The 17815-nt window shown below is 47.9% G+C and overlaps 1 protein-coding gene across 4 annotated transcripts in view; it reads left to right on the forward strand.

The window, feature by feature from the left end:
• Nucleotides 1-17815, forward strand: part of LOC139761939 (breast cancer anti-estrogen resistance protein 3 homolog) — a 680749-nt gene that overhangs the window by 393635 nt on the left and 269299 nt on the right. Inside the window, exon 1 of one of the 4 annotated variants that reach the window (XM_071686636.1) lies at nucleotides 1368-1501. The exons of the other annotated variants lie outside the window; for them this stretch is intronic. The gene's annotated coding sequence lies outside the window, so the exon portion shown is untranslated. Of the gene's footprint in view, nucleotides 1-1367; nucleotides 1502-17815 lie in introns of those variants that run through there. 4 annotated transcript variants of the gene reach the window in all.

The raw sequence follows: 17815 nt of genomic DNA on the forward strand, positions 1-17815 counted from the left end.
CATGATAAGAACTTACGGGAAAAGGAAGTGGGAGAATGGGACATGAGCGCACGCCCGCACACACACACACACACACACACACACACACACACACACACACGGTCGGTGACCATGATCCACGCCTGGGTTCGAACCCTGGGCACGACAGGTGTTCATCTTACCTTGGTCGATAAATGAGTACCTGGCTTTGGCTGGTGTGTGTGTGTGTGTGTGTGTGTGTGTGTGTGTGTGTGTGTGTTTGTGGTTTGTGTGTGAGAGTATATACGTAAGAAGAATGGCATGGTACTTACGTAAAAAGTTAAGAGACGGGGCAACACGGACGTAAGAGAAGACGTAACTTGAAAACCAAATGACGTAAAGATGAATCAGGTGAGGTGTCAGGAGAGGGCGTGAGGAAACAGATCAACAGAACACCAGACGTCGCGAGAAAAGATGATTTATGAATTATGTGAATGGAGGACGTGTGGGGGGGGAGGCGTTGGACAATCTAGAACTTGGTGAATACCTGTTGGTGAAGTCTTCGGAGGGGAGGAGGTGTCTTCTACCCCCATAACCCGGGGTGGTGCCAGGGTTATGGGGTTATCGTGCACTAAGACGATTTGTTAGGATATATCTAAAAGAAAAAAAAAAACGTAAAGTTAAGATTAAGATTAAAGTGTGAAGATAATGGGTGAGTGTTGGTAAGTGTCAACCTCCCTCCCCAACACGTGTGTGATCACACATGTTGACGTACGTCAGCTGAGCTGCGCTAAAAGAAGACAAGCGAAATATTCCATGCATCATCTGTAATGAAAACCTTCGAGAGAGTGTTAGTGTAACACTGTGTAGTGAAAAGATTTAGTAAGTGTACCAACACAGTGCACTGCGTCCCAGACCCCACCCTCCATACACGAACAACTGCCACGTTTTCCTTGTAGCAATGGATGGCGCTCTCTCTCTCTCTCTCTCTCTCTCTCTCTCTCTCTCTCTCTCTCTCTCTCTCTCTCTCTCTCGAAAAATGAAAACGGATATAAAAAAAAAACAAGGATTAATTCCACAAAAGCCGTTTTCTGTATATTGTGCACAACGTGTTCGATATTTTGAGTTCTCTTCTCCTGCTTCTCTGGGTCTGCCATGACGGAGGGAGGTAGTCATTTGTTGCATCACTGTTTCTGGCTTCCTCTAGATTACCTTGCCGAGTACTAAGTGCCATTAGCAATCCAGATACTATCGCTTTATCTCTCGTTATCTAAGAGTGGAATGTCAGCCCCCCCACTCACCCGACGCCTCCGTCTTGATCCTGCGTTGTGGTGGTGTGTGATGATGCGTCCAGTGTATCTGGCTGATGCAGGAAGATCGAGGGCGCTGCTTGCGGCAGGGCGTTACATGTCGCCACCGTGAGAGTTCCCAGAGCCACACAGCCTGTGTGCGATGGCCGTCTTGCTCTTGCTGTCGTGTTGATAATTACTGAGTGAGGTGCAGAGTGCGTGAAGCAGGTACTGTGGACAGCATCATCTGTGAGGTGAGTCTGAAGCATTGAGGGTGAGTCCGAAGCATTTAGGGTGAGTCTGAAGCATTGAGGGTGAGTCTGAAGCATTTAGGGTGAGTCTGCAGCATTGAGGGTGAGTCTGAAGCATTGTGAGTGAGTCTGAAGTATTGAGGGTGAGTCTGAAGCATTTAGGGTGAGTCTGAAGCATTGAGGGTGAGTCCGAAGCATTTAGGGTGAGTCTGAAGCATTGAGGGTGAGTCTGAAGCATTTAGGGTGAGTCTGAAGCATTGAGGGTGAGTCTGAAGCATTTAGGGTGAGTCTGAAGCATTTAGGGTGAGTCTGAAGCATTTAGGGTGAGTCTGAAGCATTTAGGGTGAGTCTGAAGCATTTAGGGTGAGTCTGAAGCATTGAGGGTGAGTCTGAAGCATTGAGGGTGAGTCTGAAGCATTGAGGGTGAGTCCGAAGCATTTAGGGTGAGTCTGAAGCATTGAGGGTGAGTCTGAAGCATTTAGGGTGAGTCTGAAGCATTGAGGGTGAGTCTGAAGCATTTAGGGTGAGTCTGAAGCATTTAGGGTGAGTCTGAAGCATTTAGGGTGAGTCTGAAGCATTTAGGGTGAGTCTGAAGCATTGAGGGTGAGTCCGAAGCATTTAGGGTGAGTCTGAAGCATTTAGGGTGAGTCTGAAGCATTGAGGGTGAGTCCGAAGCATTTAGGGTGAGTCTGAAGCATTTAGGGTGAGTCTGAAGCATTTAGGGTGAGTCTGAAGCATTTAGGGTGAGTCTGAAGCATTTAGGGTGAGTCTGAAGCATTGAGGGTGAGTCCGAAGCATTTAGGGTGAGTCTGAAGCATTTAGGGTGAGTCTGAAGCATTGAGGGTGAGTCTGAAGCATTTAGGGTGAGTCTGAAGCATTTAGGGTGAGTCTGAAGCATTTAGGGTGAGTCTGAAGCATTGAGGGTGAGTCCGAAGCATTTAGGGTGAGTCTGAAGCATTTAGGGTGAGTCTGAAGCATTTAGGGTGAGTCTGAAGCATTGAGGGTGAGTCTGAAGCATTTAGGGTGAGTCTGAAGCATTGAGGGTGAGTCCGAAGCATTTAGGGTGAGTCTGAAGCATTTAGGGTGAGTCTGAAGCATTTAGGGTGAGTCTGAAGCATTTAGGGTGAGTCTGAAGCATTTAGGGTGAGTCTGAAGCATTTAGGGTGAGTCTGAAGCATTTAGGGTGAGTCTGAAGCATTTAGGGTGAGTCTGAAGCATTTAGGGTGAGTCTGAAGCATTGAGGGTGAGTCTGAAGCATTTAGGGTGAGTCTGAAGCATTTAGGGTGAGTCTGAAGCATTGAGGGTGAGTCCGAAGCATTTAGGGTGAGTCTGAAGCATTGAGGGTGAGTCTGAAGCATTTAGGGTGAGTCTGAAGCATTGAGGGTGAGTCCGAAGCATTTAGGGTGAGTCTGAAGCATTGAGGGTGAGTCCGAAGCATTTAGGGTGAGTCTGAAGCATTGAGGGTGAGTCCGAAGCATTTAGGGTGAGTCTGAAGCATTTAGGGTGAGTCTGAAGCATTTAGGGTGAGTCTGAAGCATTGAGGGTGAGTCTGAAGCATTTAGGGTGAGTCTGAAGCATTTAGGGTGAGTCTGAAGCATTTAGGGTGAGTCTGAAGCATTTAGGGTGAGTCTGAAGCATTGAGGGTGAGTCCGAAGCATTTAGGGTGAGTCTGAAGCATTTAGGGTGAGTCTGAAGCATTGAGGGTGAGTCCGAAGCATTTAGGGTGAGTCTGAAGCATTTAGGGTGAGTCTGAAGCATTTAGGGTGAGTCTGAAGCATTGAGGGTGAGTCTGAAGCATTGAGGGTGAGTCTGAAGCATTTAGGGTGAGTCTGAAGCATTGAGGGTGAGTCTGAAGCATTTAGGGTGAGTCTGAAGCATTTAGGGTGAGTCTGAAGCATTTAGGGTGAGTCTGAAGCATTTAGGGTGAGTCTGAAGCATTTAGGGTGAGTCTGAAGCATTTAGGGTGAGTCTGAAGCATTTAGGGTGAGTCTGAAGCATTGAGGGTGAGTCTGAAGCATTGAGGGTGAGTCCGAAGCATTTAGGGTGAGTCTGAAGCATTTAGGGTGAGTCTGAAGCATTGAGGGTGAGTCCGAAGCATTTAGGGTGAGTCTGAAGCATTTAGGGTGAGTCTGAAGCATTTAGGGTGAGTCTGAAGCATTGAGGGTGAGTCTGAAGCATTTAGGGTGAGTCTGAAGCATTTAGGGTGAGTCTGAAGCATTTAGGGTGAGTCTGAAGCATTTAGGGTGAGTCTGAAGCATTTAGGGTGAGTCTGAAGCATTTAGGGTGAGTCTGAAGCATTTAGGGTGAGTCTGAAGCATTTAGGGTGAGTCTGAAGCATTGAGGGTGAGTCCGAAGCATTTAGGGTGAGTCTGAAGCATTTAGGGTGAGTCTGAAGCATTGAGGGTGAGTCCGAAGCATTTAGGGTGAGTCTGAAGCATTTAGGGTGAGTCTGAAGCATTTAGGGTGAGTCTGAAGCATTTAGGGTGAGTCTGAAGCATTGAGGGTGAGTCCGAAGCATTTAGGGTGAGTCTGAAGCATTTAGGGTGAGTCTGAAGCATTTAGGGTGAGTCTGAAGCATTTAGGGTGAGTCTGAAGCATTTAGGGTGAGTCTGAAGCATTTAGGGTGAGTCTGAAGCATTTAGGGTGAGTCTGAAGCATTTAGGGTGAGTCTGAAGCATTTAGGGTGAGTCTGAAGCATTTAGGGTGAGTCTGAAGCATTTAGGGTGAGTCTGAAGCATTTAGGGTGAGTCTGAAGCATTTAGGGTGAGTCTGAAGCATTTAGGGTGAGTCTGAAGCATTTAGGGTGAGTCTGAAGCATTTAGGGTGAGTCTGAAGCATTTAGGGTGAGTCTGAAGCATTTAGGGTGAGTCTGAAGCATTGAGGGTGAGTCCGAAGCATTTAGGGTGAGTCTGAAGCATTTAGGGTGAGTCTGAAGCATTGAGGGTGAGTCTGAAGCATTGAGGGTGAGTCCGAAGCATTTAGGGTGAGTCTGAAGCATTTAGGGTGAGTCTGAAGCATTTAGGGTGAGTCTGAAGCATTTAGGGTGAGTCTGAAGCATTTAGGGTGAGTCTGAAGCATTGAGGGTGAGTCCGAAGCATTTAGGGTGAGTCTGAAGCATTGAGGGTGAGTCCGAAGCATTTAGGGTGAGTCTGAAGCATTGAGGGTGAGTCCGAAGCATTTAGGGTGAGTCTGAAGCATTTAGGGTGAGTCTGAAGCATTTAGGGTGAGTCTGAAGCATTTAGGGTGAGTCTGAAGCATTGAGGGTGAGTCCGAAGCATTTAGGGTGAGTCTGAAGCATTTAGGGTGAGTCTGAAGCATTTAGGGTGAGTCTGAAGCATTTAGGGTGAGTCTGAAGCATTTAGGGTGAGTCTGAAGCATTGAGGGTGAGTCCGAAGCATTTAGGGTGAGTCTGAAGCATTTAGGGTGAGTCTGAAGCATTGAGGGTGAGTCCGAAGCATTTAGGGTGAGTCTGAAGCATTGAGGGTGAGTCCGAAGCATTTAGGGTGAGTCTGAAGCATTTAGGGTGAGTCTGAAGCATTTAGGGTGAGTCTGAAGCATTTAGGGTGAGTCTGAAGCATTGAGGGTGAGTCCGAAGCATTTAGGGTGAGTCTGAAGCATTTAGGGTGAGTCTGAAGCATTTAGGGTGAGTCTGAAGCATTGAGGGTGAGTCCGAAGCATTTAGGGTGAGTCTGAAGCATTTAGGGTGAGTCTGAAGCATTGAGGGTGAGTCCGAAGCATTTAGGGTGAGTCTGAAGCATTGAGGGTGAGTCCGAAGCATTTAGGGTGAGTCTGAAGCATTTAGGGTGAGTCTGAAGCATTTAGGGTGAGTCTGAAGCATTTAGGGTGAGTCTGAAGCATTGAGGGTGAGTCTGAAGCATTTAGGGTGAGTCTGAAGCATTTAGGGTGAGTCTGAAGCATTTAGGGTGAGTCTGAAGCATTTAGGGTGAGTCTGAAGCATTGAGGGTGAGTCCGAAGCATTTAGGGTGAGTCTGAAGCATTGAGGGTGAGTCCGAAGCATTTAGGGTGAGTCTGAAGCATTTAGGGTGAGTCTGAAGCATTTAGGGTGAGTCTGAAGCATTTAGGGTGAGTCTGAAGCATTTAGGGTGAGTCTGAAGCATTGAGGGTGAGTCCGAAGCATTTAGGGTGAGTCTGAAGCATTGAGGGTGAGTCTGAAGCATTGAGGGTGAGTCCGAAGCATTTAGGGTGAGTCTGAAGCATTTAGGGTGAGTCTGAAGCATTTAGGGTGAGTCTGAAGCATTGAGGGTGAGTCCGAAGCATTTAGGGTGAGTCTGAAGCATTTAGGGTGAGTCTGAAGCATTTAGGGTGAGTCTGAAGCATTTAGGGTGAGTCTGAAGCATTGATGTAAAAAATGTAGTATAGTATACTGGACGCAGGTGAATGCCACTATACGTCGGAAGTGTAGAAGGTGTTGTTGTGATGATTGCTGATGCCATCGATCTCTAGAGTGAGCAGGTTGGGTTTTGACGGACCTCCAGGATGAAACAAAAGCAATGATTTCGTTATTCAGCGGCACCCATACTGGTCAGAAATGAATACAAATATAAACTGTTTATTATACTTTTTTTTTTTTTTTTACTCGATAGCCGTTTCCCGCGTCTGCATGGTGGCGCCAGGAAACAGACGAAGAAATACTCATCCACCCATGTATACACAGACATACAGCGAGCGTTGTATGTCTTGGACAATCGCATGTTTACCAAATGGCGTCCTAGCTACGTCTCTTCGATGTATATCAACTGACTTATATTTCTCTCCTGTGTCTCCCCTGATGATGTGATTATTACAGGAAAGTGCACTTGGGAACTTATCGTGTTTCATTTTCCCCATGGACTCATAGGAATATATATATATATATATATATATATATATATATATATATATATATATATATATATATATATATATATATATATATATATATATATATATATATATATATATTTCTTTCATACTATTCGCCATTTCCCGCGTTAGCGAGGTAGCGTTAAGAACAGAAGACTGGGCCTTTAAGGGAATATCCTCACCTGGCCCCCTTCTCTGTTCCTACTTTTGAAAAAAAAAAAAAACGAGAGGGGAGGATTTCCAGCTCCCCGCTCCCTTTATATATGTATATATATATATATATATATATATATATATATATATATATATATATATATATTCATTTATCATACTTTGTCGCTCTCCCGCATTAGATTGGTAGCGCATGGAAACAGACGAAAGAATGGCCTAACCCACCCACATACACATGTATATACATACACGCCCACACACGCACATATACCTACCTATACATTTCAACGTATACATACATATACATACACAGACATCTGCATATATACACATTTACATATTCATACTTGCTGCCTTCATCCATTCATGCCGTCACCCCGCCACACATGAAATGGCACCCCCTTTTACCCCGCGTGCGCGCAAGGTAGCTCTAGGAAAAGACAACAAAGGCCACAGTCATGTATAATGCACCGAAACCACAGCTCCCTTTCCACTTGCAGGCCCCACAAAACGTTCCATAGTTTACCCCTAACGCTTCACATGCGCTTCCAGTTCACTCTATTCCTTGCACGCCTTTCATCCTCCTGTATGTTCAGTCCCCTATCGCATAAAATCTTTTTCAGTGAAAATCCATCCTTCCACCTCCAATTTGGTCTCCCACTTCTCGTTCCCTCCACCTCTGACACATATATCATCTTTGTCAATCGTTCCTCACTCATTCTCTCCATGTGACCAAACCATTTCAATACACCCTCTTCTGCTCTTTCAACCACACTCTTTTTATCACCACACATCTCTCTAACCCTTTCAGTACTTACTCGATCAAACCACCTCACATTACATATTTTCCTCAAACATCTCATTTCCAACACATCCACCCTCCTCCGCACAACTCTATGTGGATGGTGCGATAGGACTTTCATGTTATACATATTCCTGTATACCCCACGCCTCACAACCATATAACATTGTTGGAACCACTATTCCTTCAAACATACCCGTTTTTGCTCTCCGAGATAACGTTCTCGCCTTCCACACATTCTTCAACACTCCCCAGAACCTTCGAGCCCTCCCCCACCCTGTGACTCACTTCCGCTTCCATGGTTCCATTCGCTGCCAAATCCACTCCCAGATATCTAAAACACTTCACTTCCAACACTTCCTCCAGTTTTTCTCCATTCAAACTTACCTCCCAATTGATTTGTCCCTCAACCCTACTGAACCTAATAACCTTGCTCTTATTCACATTTACTCTCAGCTTTCTTCTCTCACACACTTTACCAGACTCAGTCACCAACTTCTGCAGTTTCTCACCCGAATCAGCCACCAGCGCTGTATCATCAGCTAAGGACAACTGACTCACTTCCCAAGCCCTTTCATCCACAACAGACTGCATACTTGCCCCTCTCTCCAAAACTCTTGCATTCACCTCCCCGAACAACCCCATCCATAAACAAATTAAAAAACCATGGAGACATCACGCACCCCTGCCGCAAACCGACATTCACTGGGAACCAATCACTTTCCTCTCTTCCCACTCGTACACATGCCTTACATCCTCGATAAAAACGTTTCACTGCTTCTTGCAACTTACCTCCCACACCATATATTATTAATACCTTCCACAGAGCATCTCTGTCAACCCTATCATATGCCTTCTCCCGATCCATAAATGCTACATACAAATCCATTTGTTTTTCTAAGTATTTCTCACATACATTCTTCAAAGCAAACACCTGATCCACACATCCTCTGCCACTTCTGAAACCACACCGCTCCTCCCCAATCTGATGTTCTGTATATGCCTTGACCCTCTCAGTCAGTACCCTCCCATATAAGTTCCCAGGAATACTCAACAAACTTATACCTCTGTAATTTGAACACTAAACTTTATCCCCTTTGTCTTTTACAATGGCACTATGCATGCATTCCGCCAGTCCTCAGACACCTCACCATGAATCATACATACATTGTATATCCTCACCAACCAGTCAACAACATAGTCATCCCCTTTTTTAATAAATTCCACTGCAATGCCATCCAAACCCGCAGCCTTGCCGGCTTTCATCTTCCGCAATGCTTTCACTACCTCTTCTCTGTTTACCAAATCATTCTCCTTGACCCTCTCACTTCGCACACCACCTCGACCAAAGCACCCTACATCTGCCACTCTATCATCAAACACATTCAACAAACCTTCAAAATACTCACTCCATTTCCCTCTCACTTCAACACTACTTGTTGTTACCTCCCCATATGCCCCCTTCACCGATGTTCCCATTTGTTCTCTTGTCTTACGCACTCTATTTACCTCCTTCCAAAACATATTTATATTCTCTCTAAAATTCAATGATACTCTCTCACCCCAACTCTCATTTGCTCTCTTTTTCACCTCTTGCACCTTTCTCTTCACCTCTTGCCTCTTTCTTTTATACATCTCCCAGTCATTAGCACTATTTCCCTGCAAAAATCATCCAAATGCCTCTCTCTTCTCTTTCACTAACAATCTTACTTCTTCATCCCACCACGCACGTTATTTACCTCCTTCCAAAACATCTTTTTTTCTCCCTAAAATTAAATGATACTCTTTCTTCTCTTTCACTAACAATCTCACTTCTTCATCCCACCACTTACTACCCTTTCTAATCTGCCCACCTCTAACGCTTCTCATGCCACAAGCATCTTTTGCGCAAGCCATTGCTGTTTCCCTTAATACATCCCATTCCTCCCCCACTCCCCTTACGTCATTTGCTCTCACCTTTTTCCATTCTGAACTCAGTCTCTCCTGGTACTTCCCTCACACAAGTCTCCTTTCCAAGCTCACTTACTCTCACCACTCTCTTCACCCCAACATTCTCTCTTCTTTTCTGAAAACCTCTACATATCTTCACCTTCGCCTCGACTAGATAATGATCAAACATCCCTCCAGTTGCCCCTCTCAGCACACTATCATCCAAAAGTCTCTCTTTCACGCGCCTATCAATTAACGCGTAATTCAAAAACGCTCTCTGGCCATCTCTCTCACTTACACATGTATACTTATGTATATCTCTTTTCTTAAACCAGGTATTCCCAATCACCAGTCCTTTTCCAGCACATAGATTTACAAGCTCTTCACCATTTCCATTTACAACTCTGAACACCCCATGAACACCAATTAAACCATCAACTGCTACATTATTCACCCTTGCATTCAAATCACCTATCAGTATAACCCGGTCTCGTGCATCAAAGCTGCTAACACACACACTCAGCTGCTCCCAAAACACATGCCTCTCATGATCTTTCTTCTCATGACCAGGTGCATAGGCACTAATAATCACCCATCTCTCTCCATCCACTTTCAGTTTTCCCATCAATCTAGGGTTTACTTTCTTACACTCTCTCACATACTCCCACAGCTCCTGCCTCAGTAGTGCTACTCCTTCCTTTGCTCTTGTCCTCTCACCAGCCCCTAACTTTACTCCTAAGACATTCCCAAACCACTCTTCACCTTTACCCTTGAGCTTCGTTTCACTCAGAGCCAAAACATCCAAGTTCCTTTCCTCAAACATACTACCTATCTCTCCTTTTTCTCATCATGGTTACATCCACACACATTTAGACATCCCAATCTGAGCATTTGAGGAGAATGAGCACCCTCCGCATGACTCCTTGTTTCCCCTTTTAGAAAGTTGAAATACAAGGAGGGGAGGGTTTCTAGCCCCCCCGCTCCCGTCCCCTTTAGTCGCCTTCTACGACACGCGGGGAGGGTTTCTAGCCCCCCGCTCCGGTTCCCTTTAGTCGCCTTCTACGACACGCGGGGAACGCGTGGGAAGTATTCTTTCCCCTCTATCCCAGGGATATATATATATATATATATATATATATATATATATATATATATATATATATATATATATATATATATATATATATATATATATATATATTTTATCCCTGGGGATAGGGGATTAAGAATACTTCCCACGTATTCCCTGCGTGTCGTAGAAGGCGACTAAAAGGGGAGGGAGCGGAGGGCTGGAAATCCTCCCCTCTCGTTTTTTTTTTTAATTTTCCAAAAGAAGAAACAGAGGGGGCTAGGTGAGGATATTCCAAAAAGGGCCCAGTCCTCTGTTCTTAACGCTACCTCGCTAACACGGGAAATGGCCAATAGTTTAAAAGAAAAAAAAAAGAAATATATATATATATATATATATATATATATATATATATATATATATATATATATATATATATATATATATATATATATATATATATATATATATATCCTTGGGGATAGGGGAGAAAGAATACTTCCCACGTATTCCCTGCGTGTCGTAGAAGGCGACTAAAAGGGGAGGGAGCGGGGGGCTGGAAATCCTCCCCTCTCAATTCTTTTTTTTTAATTTTCCAAAAGAAGGAACAGAGAATGGGGCCAGGTGAGGATATTCCCTCAATGGCCTAGTCCTCTGTTCTTAACGCTACCTCGCTAACGCGGGAAATGGCGAATAGTTTGAAAAAAAAATATATATATATGTATATATATATATATATATATATATATATATATATATATATATATATATATATATATATATATATATATATGAGCTTTTAGTAAAAATAATAAACTTTTTTGAAATATTCATAGTTACAATTCTTTCTTTTGAGTTCTGATTAATATGTTTGTTCTTAAAATCATTAGTTTAGTGCATTTGAACAACTGCTTTATTACCTCAGCTTAGGTTTGAGAATCAGGCTTTGATCTCCTGTCTAGTTTCTTACCCTGCCCTTGCACACGTCGCCCCACACTTGCTTTCAACAAGGAAGTCTGGCGGCCATCATAATGCTCGGCCGTCTCAAACCCGCCACCTTTCAGGCTTCCAACAACCCACTGTTGCGCTGCGTCAGGACTGTCACTCTACCACGCTCGTCTACCATGACCCCCGCCGGGACCCTTGAGAGTGTACTAGCCGTAGGGGGTGAGGGTAAGAGAATCCTGGAGAGGCGAAGCCAGACGAGTAGAAGGCTTTCTTAAAAGCAAATGGCCCAGCATTCTTCCAGGTGTTCGTGCATCCGCAAGGTCGTGCCGTGTTCCTAGGCTCTTCTCGCTGGCTCTAACATTCAGATGTGCGATAACGTCTCGGGTGTTCCCTTGTGTTGCCCTCGACCTCCTAGCTACATTGCTTTCGGTTCTTGTGTTTTCGTGCGCAACCGTTGATCGTATATTGCCAGGTTTTATTAGGTTCCGTGTTTACCATCTGCATCAGTGTGTGGTGACGGCATGTACTACATGGTTGATATAAAGCACATGACGACCCGAGGGTGTGGGCGTCAGCTAATATGTTGCTGGTGTTTGGTTTCAATAATATTCCCCCGTGGGAGGTGGGTACGACAGCGTGTTGTATCTAATGGTGGGAATTGCTTTAACCCTGCTGTGCTGACTGCTGCTTACCATGTCTAGCGCCTTATCTACTTCGTTAGTTCTTTTTTCCATGCCAGATCTATACTAAGGAGATCAGAGTCTTATTATTCCACTGAATTAGCTCCACTTTGTTTCCTTGTTAACAGTTTTTGGGAAAAAGTGTAAAGAGGTAGTTTCGGAGACGCATGGGCATTGTGAGAGAAAGACAAGATTAATTTCGTGCATGGAGGGTACAGTGTGTGTCAGGGATCACATATCGTGACAGGTTACACGACAGGGATGCCAAGAATGTCATCAAATATTACGATTTAAAGCATCACGTGCGACGTGAACGTAAGACTAGGAACACCAACATTCCTGAGCAAGCGCAGGATGATTTAGCCTTGTATATACGCCTTACATATTGTTGTGCCAGGCCTCACCATCATCAGTGGTGGGGACGTCGCAGTGACTGAGTCATTTTCATCTGGTGAACCTATGTTGAGGTCGAGTGGATCAGTGCAGGGAAAACATTTTATTTTTGGTAATATTTTTTCCCTAAAGAAGGCTAAAAATCGTCGTCACAGATCCATCTGTATTATCTGGGTGTATTGGGAGAAACCTGTGCGGCAAATTTCACCAACAAGGGGTTGAAATACAGCCATGTAATGACGACCCCCCCCCCCCCAAAAAAAAAAAAAAAAGAAATATGACCTTTGACCCGTAAATGATACCTAGAAATGGCTAAATCGTAACGGATCAATTCGGGATGGTGTGGGACAAGTAGAGAGAGACAAGTATGTGTCAAAGTTCATGAACTCTGGATGAAATATGGCCGGATAATGTCTGACGAAAACGTATCTTATTTTTGTAACCTTCAATCTCAATGAAATACAAGAAATGGATCCTCACACATTTAGCCCGTGCGCTGTATAGGACTGACTGAGAGGTGTCTCTTTGCAGCGTTTCTTGCTGAATGTTTGAGCCTGTAAGGAACCACAGCTCACAATATAAGTTTTTTTTAATCTTTTTTTAAGGTTTGGCCCTCAAAAACCCATTAAAATACCTAAACATAAAGTGCGATAAAGATGGACAGAGGTACTGAGCCAAGGTGGTTGATTATGGGGCTACAAGTCAAACGGTCCAGCTATAAAAGACATTCATCATATGTGGGAGTGTGGGAGAGAAGAATAGAAATCGAGACGAAACACAGAAAATCATTATGTCTTCCATCGTGTGAAGGGAGACATGATAACTCCTTCTGACAGACTTTCGCGTCGGACACTTAGGGGAAAAAGATGGTGCTGTCTTAGTGTTACTGGTGATGGTGCCCCGGTGATGATGGTGCCCAGGTTATGGTGCACCGGTGATGATGGTGCACCGGTGATGATGGTGCACCGGTGATGATGGTGCACCGGTTATGGTGCACCGGTGATGGCGGTTCACTGGTGATGGTGGTGCCCCGGTGATGGTGCCCCGGTGATGGTGGTGTCCAGGTTATGGTGGTGCCCAGATTATGGTGCACCGGTGATGGTGGTGCCCAGGTTATGGTGCCAGGGTGATGATGGTGCACCGGTGATGATGGTGCCCCGGTGATGGTGCCCCGGTGATGGTGCCCCGGTGATGGTGGTGCCCAGGTTATGGTGCCAGGGTGATGATGGTGCACCGGTGATGATGGTGGCCCGGTGATGGTGCCCCGGTGATGGTGGTGCCCAGGTTATGGTGCCAGGGTGATGATGGTGCACCGGTGATGATGGTGCCCCGGTGATGGTGCCCCGGTGATGGTGGTGTCCAGGTTATGGTGGTGCCCAGATTATGGTGCACCGGTGATGGTGGTGCCCAGGTTATGGTGCCAGGGTGATGATGGTGCACCGGTGATGGTGGTGTCCCAGTGATGGTGTCCCAGTGATGGTGCTCCGGTGATGGTGCCCCGGTGATGGTGCCCCGGTGATGGTGCCCCGGTGATGGTGCTCCGGTGATGGTGCCCCGGTGATGGTGCCCCGGTGATGGTGCCCCGGTGATGGTGCCCCGGTGATGGTGCACCGGTGATGGTGGTGCCCCGGTGATGGTGCCCCGGTGATGGTGCCCCGGTGATGGTGCACCGGTGATGGTGCCCCGGTGATGGTGCCCCGGTGATGGTGCCCCGGTGATGGTGCTCCGGTGATGGTGCCCCGGTGATGGTGCACCGGTGATGGTGCCCCGGTGATGGTGCTCCGGTGATGGTGCCCCGGTGATGGTGCACCGGTGATGGTGCACCGGTGATGGTGCCCCGGTGATGGTGCCCCGGTGATGGTGCACCGGTGATGGTGCCCCGGTGATGGTGCCCCGGTGATGGTGCCCCGGTGATGGTGCTCCGGTGATGGTGCCCCGGTGATGGTGCACCGGTGATGGTGCCCCGGTGATGGTGCTCCGGTGATGGTGCCCCGGTGATGGTGCCCCGGTGATGGTGCACCGGTGATGGTGCACCGGTGATGGTGCTCCGGTGATGGTGCACCGGTGATGGTGCACCGGTGATGGTGCCCCGGTGATGGTGCCCCGGTGATGGTGCACCGGTGATGGTGGTGCCCCGGTGATGGTGCCCAGGTGATGGTGGTGCCCCGGTGATGGTGCCCCGGTGATGGTGCCCCGGTGATGGTGCCCCGGTGATGGTGCTCCGGTGATGGTGCCCCGGTGATGGTGCACCGGTGATGGTGCCCCGGTGATGGTGCCCCGGTGATGGTGCACCGGTGATGGTGCACCGGTGATGGTGCTCCGGTGATGGTGGTGCCCCGGTGATGGTGCCCAGGTGATGGTGCCCCGGTGATGGTGCTCCGGTGATGGTGCCCCGGTGATGGTGCCCCGGTGATGGTGGTGCCCCGGTGATGGTGCCCCGGTGATGGTGTCCCAGTGATGGTGCACCGGTGATGGTGGTGCCCCGGTGATGGTGCCCAGGTGATGGTGGTGTCCCGGTGATGGTGCCCCGGTGATGGTGCACCGGTGATGGTGCCCCGGTGATGGTGCTCCGGTGATGGTGCCCCGGTGATGGTGCACCGGTGATGGTGCACCGGTGATGGTGGTGCCCGGGGGTGTTGGTGCTCCGGTGATGGTGCCCCGGTGATGGTGCTCCGGTGATGGTGGTGCCCCGGTGATGGTGCTCCGGTGATGGTGCCCCGGTGATGGTGCACTGGTGATGGTGGTGCCCCGGTGATGGTGCTCCGGTGATGGTGCCCCGGTTATGGTGCACCGGTGATGGTGGTGTCCCGGTGATGGTGCCCCGGTGATGGTGGTGCCCCGGTGATGGTGCTCCGGTGATGGTGCCCCGGTGATGGTGGTGTCCCAGTGATGGTGCACCGGTGATGGTGTCCCAGTGATGGTGTCCCAGTGATGATGTCCCGGTGATGGTGCCCCGGTGATGGTGTCCCAGTGATGGTGTCCCAGTGATGGTGCACCGGTGATGGTGGTGTCCCGGTGATGGTGCTCCGGTGATGGTGCACCGGTGATGGTGCCCCGGTGATGGTGTCCCAGTGATGGTGTCCCAGTGATGGTGCACCGGTGATGGTGGTGTCCCGGTGATGGTGCCCCGGTGATGGTGCACCGGTGATGGTGCCCCGGTGATGGTGTCCCAGTGATGGTGTCCCAGTGATGATGTCCCGGTGATGGTGCCCCGGTGATGGTGCACCGGTGATGGTGTCCCAGTGATGGTGTCCCAGTGATGATGTCCCGGTGATGGTGCACCGGTGATGGTGCCCCGGTGATGATGGTGCCCCGGTGATGGTGCCCCGGTGATGGTGCCCCGGTGATGGATTTTTAAAGGCCACCGTTTTTTTTTCTGACCTTTGACGTCATAAGATGCTTTAAATGATCTAGGTCAAAGAAACAGAAAGATTAATGACCTTCCCGTGCCAGGGCTCAACAGGTCCCGAGTTAATCGGCCGAAGAAATCTAGGAACTGCACTGTGTTGTTGACTGTGTGGAGAGGAAAAGAAAAATTTAAAACAAAACGAAGAAACTTAGGGAAAAAAAACCGTGTGTCTCCCACTCCTATGGAGAGAGAACACCTGGTGAATACCTGATGAAGTTTCTAGGGAGGGGGAGCGGTCTTAACACACACACACACACACACACACACACACACACACACCAGTCCGGGTGGGGTCCAGGCTGCTGGGTGACCTGATGTGCAGAGCACTGGTCGCTGCTGACGTTAGATGGAACATTGTATGTCATCTGATCTGGTGAAACTCTGGTGATGACCATGACGTGGATTGAAATATGATCTCATTTGTTATTTGGTGAACGCTCCCAATACGAGTGGCGAACGGAAGAGGTCACTGCCAACACAGTGGACGGGGGTCACTGCCAACACAGTGGACGGAAGTCACTGCCAACATAGTGAGCGGGGGGGGGGGGTCACTGCCAGCATAGTGGACTGGTTCACTGCCAACGTAGTGGACGGAGGTCACTGCCAACATAGTGGGCGGGGTCACTACCAAGATAGTGAGTGGGGTCACTGCCAACATAGTGGACGGAGGTCACTACCAAGATAGTGAGTGGGGTCACTGCCAACATAGTGGACGGAGGTCACTACCAACATAGTGGGCGGGGTCACTGCCAACATAGTGGACGGGGTTCACTGCCAACATAGTGACCGGGGGTCACTGCCAACATAGTGACCGGGGATCACTGCCAACATAGTGGACGGGGTCACTGCCACCATGATGGGTAAATGTTCTACCAACGTTGTGGGAAGGGTCGTTGCTGTCGCTGTTAGTGGGTCACTGCTAACGAAGTGGGCCAGGATCGGCGTGTTTACTAACGTAATGACGCGCATGCGTAAATAGCTCCTGACAGAAGCCTCGACGAGATGCGTCATTGCGAAGCGTCGACTGTGGAGGGAAGCGGTGTCGGCGCTGAGGGTAGAGATCACGACCCGAACTTACAGGACCTGTGTTCCAGCTGTGACGGAAGGACAAGGACATCATCGATGATAGGTCAGCCAACTGTCAGGCCACTAGGAACTCCTGCAGATGGATCTCATTTGTGTGATCGACGTTTGGGAAGGATCCCTCGAGAGCCCGTGTCGTCTCGACCCGACCTCTGAAGTAGGACGGGTGAGGGATGGTTATGGGATGGCTGACCACCCCATGGAAAGTACTGAGCCTTTTGTAGAACCCCAGCAGAACTCTTAAGAACCTTGGATATGGTCAGAGATGTGGCATTAGAATACATACTTACCTATTTACTTACCTACGAATGCCTGTGGCATTAAAAAACCTATTTACTTGCTTACCTACAAGTACCTTTGGCGAAATTTTTCCGGAGATACGGCCAAATGAGAGAGAGAGAGAGAGAGAGAGAGAGAGAGAGAGAGAGAGAGAGAGAGAGAGAGAGAGAGAGAGAGAATAGAGATACGAGGACACGATAGAGAGCTGCCTACTTACACCTGGTGAATGACAATGCTGTACCTCAGGTTGCTACATTATGTAATGGAACGTGAGGTTCGTGGTTCAGACAAGATCACTATCGATAATGACTTTTATTTACCGGATGTTGTGAGTGTTCACACAGGCCATTCTTGTGTGGAGAAAACCTCTTACCTGAGAGATGGTAACACCAGACTTTACTTGTAGATTGTAACACCACGAGTGAGGAGTCGCCTTCCTGGAGGCTGTATCATCATAGGAGGAAGGCTCTCTTGCTCTCTAAAGATCCCACCGTACCTTACTTCCGTGCGGAGTGCAGCAGGACCCCTGCAGCAGCTGCAGGACCCCGAGTAAGTTAGGTCTTTGGGTTCCATGATGGGATCGTCCTACAGGGTGAGGACGATTACCTATTGCATATTCTCGTGTCGTCAGCCCACATATGCGCGTCACCAAGTGATCTTAAAATTTTCTCTCCTCTGTTTCGTAAGTCAG

The sequence above is a fragment of the Panulirus ornatus genome, chromosome 42 (assembly GCF_036320965.1).
Source record: "Panulirus ornatus isolate Po-2019 chromosome 42, ASM3632096v1, whole genome shotgun sequence".
In the NCBI taxonomy this organism is placed as follows: Eukaryota; Metazoa; Arthropoda; class Malacostraca; order Decapoda; family Palinuridae; genus Panulirus; species Panulirus ornatus.